Genomic DNA, 6,120 nt, shown 5'->3' on the forward strand with positions numbered 1-6,120 from the left:
TGATCTTCTTGGACGATCGGTCTTTAGGCTTGTTGATCTTCTTGAAGGATTAGTGTTCACACGAGGCTTTTAGAGAAACTTGTTTTGTGGAGTTGAACTTAAGTTGGTGTTGATGTTGATGTTAATTTGATGCGATGTGGTTCGATCTCGAGTGCTTAATCCTCTTGTTCTCTCTCTATTTGGTGGATGTGCTTGACTTGAAGAAGAAAAGCGCCAAACGTTCTTGACGTAGAAGTCTTGGAAGAGTGTTTGTGTCTTCAAGGGTCTTCCGTCTTCTAGGAGTGCAGCTTCAGGAGTCTTGAGAGTCTTTTGCTTGTTGATAAATTCTCTCTAGGTTCTCTGAATGTAGAATTACTTGTATCTTCGAAGGGCTCTAGTCTTCAGAATGCTTGCATCTTCGAAGGGCTCCAGTCTTCAGAATGCTTGCATCTTCGAAGGACTCCAGTCTTCAAAATGCTTGCATCTTCGAAGGACTTCAATCTTCAGGTGTGGTCAGCTTCAGGAGTCAAGGAGTCTTCTGATTGTAGAGAATTTCCTATCAGAGTATAGAATTGTTGACCTCTCCAAATGAGGAGAGCTTCTCTGTTTATAGAGTTCACAGGTAGCTTAGGCTTGGTTGATCCATGGGCTTGGCCTTTGGGCCCAATTAGTTGGACTTTGACCCAAATAATAATATCAAATTGGGCCAAATTAATCCTATTTGATTCAACGGTCATGATAAAACGACGTGGCGTCATCAAAATTTGTCTTCAACTTATATTCGAGACATATGTCAACTTCTAATTGAGCCCAAATTTAATGATTTAAAATTTTATCATTAATTTAGTAAATGATAGGGCAACTTGTGATTGGTCCAAAATTTCTCATTCAATACTCCTCTTTCATATTTTTCTCTTCCCTAAACTTCTTGAGTTAATCTCATCTAGTATAGATACAAATATTGTTAGTTAAACACCTTTTTAAGATTAGAGTACAAATGCAAGTGTATTTTAAAATAAATGAAATGAGTAAGGTTTTTTTTTTTTTTTTTTTTTTTGACAATGTGGTTAAAATATTATTTAATAGATTTATTTTAAACATTAGTTTAAGTTAATTTTATAGGTTCTTATAATATAGCACTATTTACTTTGTAACATGTTACCATTCTTGTTTTAGTATATTATCATTTTTTTTTTTTTTGAAATATCATTTTGATCCCTATAATTTGAGACTTCGTTTAATTTTTTAATCATTGATCTTTTGAATATACAATTATAGTATTACTTTCAATAAATAATAAATTTGATCATTTGAAATTAATTTTACTCCTTGTCCTTTTTCATGAGTTTGAATAGTAAATAATATTCAAACCTATGTGTTGCCGTTTTTTAGTTTAAATTTTAGTTACAATAACTATTTATTTTATGTACTCCCTTTCTCTTCTAATTTTTTTCACTTGGTACTTTCTTTAATTAGATTATCCTTTTTAATGTCTATCTTTTTACTTATTTGTTTAAAATAAAGCGTGTCATTATATTAAATAATTATCTCTTGGGATTGGAAACTATATTTCATTTTTTTTTGCACAATGTGCCTCTACACGACATTACGCATGTGTCTCTGCACGACGTTATTGGTTAGTTTAATTTAATAACATTTTCAACTTTTTACACGACAATAATGCTATTGGTTAATTTAATTTCATAACATTTTCATTTTTTTTTTCATTAGTCAAATTTAGCTTTTAGCTTGAAGTCTCAAAATCATTTTTTTAAACTTAAAGAAAAGTGTCGGTTTTTTAAACCAAATAAAAATTAAAAATCAAACTAGTTTTTTTCCTTAAAACTCTAGGAATTAAAAATGTAATTTGATATGTAATTTTGATTTTGAAATTGATTCTAAAATATATATATATATGTATGTATATATATATATATTGTAATTAATTTTAAGATTAAAAGGCTAGTTTATTTTTTAATTTTAGATTAACATATAAAGAAATGCCATTTTCAAATTAGAGTCTCTGAAATTTTGTTTTAAAACCTAGCAACATTAAAAATATCAAATTATAGAAAAATAATTAAATAAAGTTATAATTTTAGTCAATCTCAGTTTCAAAATTAAAAAATATTATATTATTCTATGAAAAATGAATCTGTTTCAAAATTAAAATATATATTATTCTGTGAAAATTTTATGGAAAAGAACTGAAATTGAGTTTAATGGAATTAAAAACGACTAAACCAAATTTAGTAAAAGTTAAATAACATACAAGTTTAAATGAGTCACATTAAAAAGAGTATTGATTTTCATGTAAGAAAATAAAGTATTTAAATATATATATAAAAAAAAAAAAAAAAAAAAAAAAAAAAAAAAAATCGGATTAAGATTGGGCTGATGGGTTTATTCGAACCCAACCTTGATTCGGATAAATAAAATATTAATATATAAAAATTCGATTTAATTATTTTTATATATTTATTAAATCAACAACTCAATTTCAATTTAATACCATATATAATCTTTTTCCCAAATACCAAAAAAAACTATTTAAAGAATAAATTACCTAAAAAACTGATAAAATTAAAAAGTACAATACACTGCCAATATTTAGAAATTCAATTAAATTTAGCACTATTCAATTAATTTTAATTTCGATCTCCACCGCCTACTAAGATGATAGAAAAAAATTCCTTTATATATTAAATGAATCAAGTAAATTACACATACAAACGAGTTACAAAATACAAAATTCTAGAGAACTAAATTCAAAATTTAAAATAGCATTTCAGAAACTAAAGGGGAAAAGGTATTGATACTAGAAAATTGGAGGGGTACGCCAGGCCAATGCAATAGTGCAACGCAAAGGCGACGCTCGAAAGCCCCAATAGCAAGCTACTGTGATGGACCCTCCCCCTTTAAAAATTAATTTAATATCATGTGGGCCGATGACCCACGTATCAGATATTAAACTGATAAGAACAGATACTACACTTGATCTTAGACAAAAGGCCGAGAAAGGTATGACTTTTCTGTTCACATGAATCCTCCTTTTATACTCATCCTTTGCTCTCCTCATTCTAATTCTTTCCGATGTGGGATGGGTCAGTACCACAAATCTATCATTTCCTTCTCTTTTTTTCCCCCCCCCTAAAATAAATTCCTTTTGATATTATTTTACATGCTCTTTTTACTTTCTTAATTACAATCTTACCATGTAATTTCGAACTTATTCCAGGTAAGTTAATATACTTTCATGTTTAATTTGAGTCTATATAATTTTATAAAATCTTCCTTTTTTTTTATCTTTATTAAAGAGATTTTTTAAAATATTTAAAAATATTTACCTCTTATAGTAAAAAGTTAAGAAAAAAATGTATTTTTATAACTTTTTACAATATGGTGTAAATATCTAGAATTTTTATATTTATAAGAATTTTTCTTTTATTGAATTCAGTTAAATAATAATAACTAATAATAATTTTCATGCAAATATATATATTATGTGAATATGCTTCTAAAATTTATAATATTAACACTAATAGATAATTAGCAGAAATTGAAAAATCAACAATAAATCAATATTATGGACTATTATTAAAAGTTCAAAGATTAAAATTGAATGTTTGAAAGTGCATATATTTAGATTAAATAAATGTCGAAATATATAGAATAAAATAGTATCTCAACCAACTAAATAAGTGTCAGAGTATTAAAATTGAATATTTTTTCAAAAAAAAATTAAATAAGTGTCAAGGTATATAAACCAAAATGACATTTTAAAGTTCATTCACAAACACAAAATATTTTTCTCATTTGGATGTGGTCTCAGATCATTCATGTACTCACCATCTACGTAGACTTATTATTTTTTTAAAAAAAAAAAAAACTAATTCAAAGAATGAATGTGATGTAACATTTTCTTAGTACAATAATTGTAGGGATGGGTATTGATTCTATTAAACCTCTTATCTCTTAGGACGGATTGCATGTCAATACCACTAATCAAAGTTTATTTTGGCTTATGCGATGCAACATAAATGAACTTCCATGAACACTATTTATTACTATAAAAAAAGATTAATTGGATTGCTTTCATAAAAATTCTAGGGGTGTTGGTGCATAGGTTTGGAATCCCAAATTTGAGAATGTTAAGTATGGTGGCTTAGATAGTCATGTTTGGAGTACAGATTTAGAAAATCACAATTTAAGAAGTCAATGTTTGGAGTGTAAATTAATTTATGAAGTCTAAGAATAGAGTGCATAATTATAAATTTTGAGTTTGTGAAATATTTTATTATATTTAATATTGATTATTTTAATATGGTTAAATTTAAAATAAAATATTTTTCATATTTTTTAAATATAACTAAACTCAAAATTAAAATCATTTTTCTTAATTTTTTGTTATTTTAAATTAACGAACGTAAATATGTGGAAAAAAGAATTAGTTTAAACAAAACAATTTTGGTAGTTTTTCTAAAAATTAAAATATCAATTTATTTGAAAAACAAACTAAATGAAGTTATAATTTTAGTCAAAATGTCTATTTCAAAATTAAAAAACATATATAATCTATTAAATTTTATGAAAAATAAATTGAAATCGAGTTTAATTGGAACTAGAAACTACTAAACCAATTTTAGTAAAGTAAATAATATACGAGTTTAGATTAGTCACATTAAAAAGTATTTAATTGACAAATTAGACATACTCAAGGCAAGAGAAATATGTGTATAATATTTATTTTAATTTTAGTTATATACAAATTAAATATATACTTCATATTTCACATAGCCATTTTGAAAAACTACGCAATGATTGTTTGTTAAATTAGTCATTTCTTACATACTTTAAATAACAAAAATATATGGAGCACAATATAAATTTTATGTTTAGTTATATTTGAAAAATATGGCATTTATTTTATTTTAAAATTAATAATATTTAATTAATTAAAATGAAAAATTGAAATTAATCTAAAATCTAAACACTTATTAAATAAAAGAAAATATTTCACAAACTCAAGATTTATAAATTTATACTTCAGTCCAAGCTTCATAAGTTTGCACACCAAACACATACTTCATAAACCTACTACTTCAAACACAATTTTCTTAAACTCAACTTAGGCTACTTAAACCCCTTTAATCTTTAGGCTACTTAAACCTCACTTGTCCCCCGACCTAAGATTCCAAATTGCACACCAAACACCTTTTAAGGGGCTATTTTTTTGGAGGGCATCCAAGATTCCTATGGGTCAAGCATCTGGATTAATGTGTTTGTTTCGTGGCGATGTAAGATGTCTTGACATCTAGATATTTTTCGAATATCATAAGATGCCCTTACGAAGGTCATCTTGAGAGTTTTGGACGCCTTCTTGAAACATAAGTCTTCTAGATTTTCCATGTCGAGGACATCCATTCTTGCTTTTTATCAATGTTCTTTATTTTTTATTTATAATCAAGATAAATATTGTCAACCATATATATCACTTGTTTTAGTTGCATTATAGTTGTTTTTATTTTTTTAGAAAGATATTCAAATTTAAGTGTAAACTATTTAGTTTACCTAAAATCTAAGATTAATATATATTAGTTTATTGATACAAATAACATATACTATTAATTTAAAATAAAATTCAAATAAGTAAAAATCAAAATTATAGATGCCTAAAATTATAGATGTCAGACGTGTGTAATTATTTTTCATAATTATTATTATTATATGCTTTAATTTTTAAAATTTTTTAAAATAGAGGTTTCAAATTGTTGTGGGATTATGTAACAAAAAATTGTTGTGGAATTTTTTAAGAACAGATTCTTACAGAAATTAATGAAATACGCAAATTTAGAGTTAACACAATGAAACAAAAAAAAAAAAAATTATAAAAACTTTTGATATTCCAAAAGTTTTCTATGCTACGATTAAATATAAATAGGTAAAAATATTAAGTGAATAATTAACTTATTATAGAATTTCACGTTCCATAATCTCTCTATGGGTTAATATTGCCAAAAAAAAAAAAAGTAATAAAAGGATCTGTATAGCTTTATTAAAATCACAATAATTATCTCATACCACATTCTTAATAAATTTTAGGAAAGTTCTTATAAATAAATAAAAATTATAAAGGGAAAA

The 6,120-nt window shown here is 25.4% G+C and overlaps 1 non-coding gene across 1 annotated transcript; it reads right to left on the minus strand.

The window, feature by feature from the left end:
- Positions 1–2,808: 2,808 nt before the first annotated feature.
- On the minus strand, positions 2,809–3,004 carry LOC120069582 (U2 spliceosomal RNA). Its single transcript, XR_005479588.2, has one exon. It is a non-coding gene; the product is annotated as a U2 spliceosomal RNA (small nuclear RNA).
- Positions 3,005–6,120: the final 3,116 nt, after the last annotated feature.

Source organism: Benincasa hispida, chromosome 9 (assembly GCF_027475165.1).
Source record: "Benincasa hispida cultivar pf3 chromosome 9, pf3_genome.v1.1, whole genome shotgun sequence".
Lineage (NCBI taxonomy): Eukaryota > Viridiplantae > Streptophyta > Magnoliopsida > Cucurbitales > Cucurbitaceae > Benincasa > Benincasa hispida.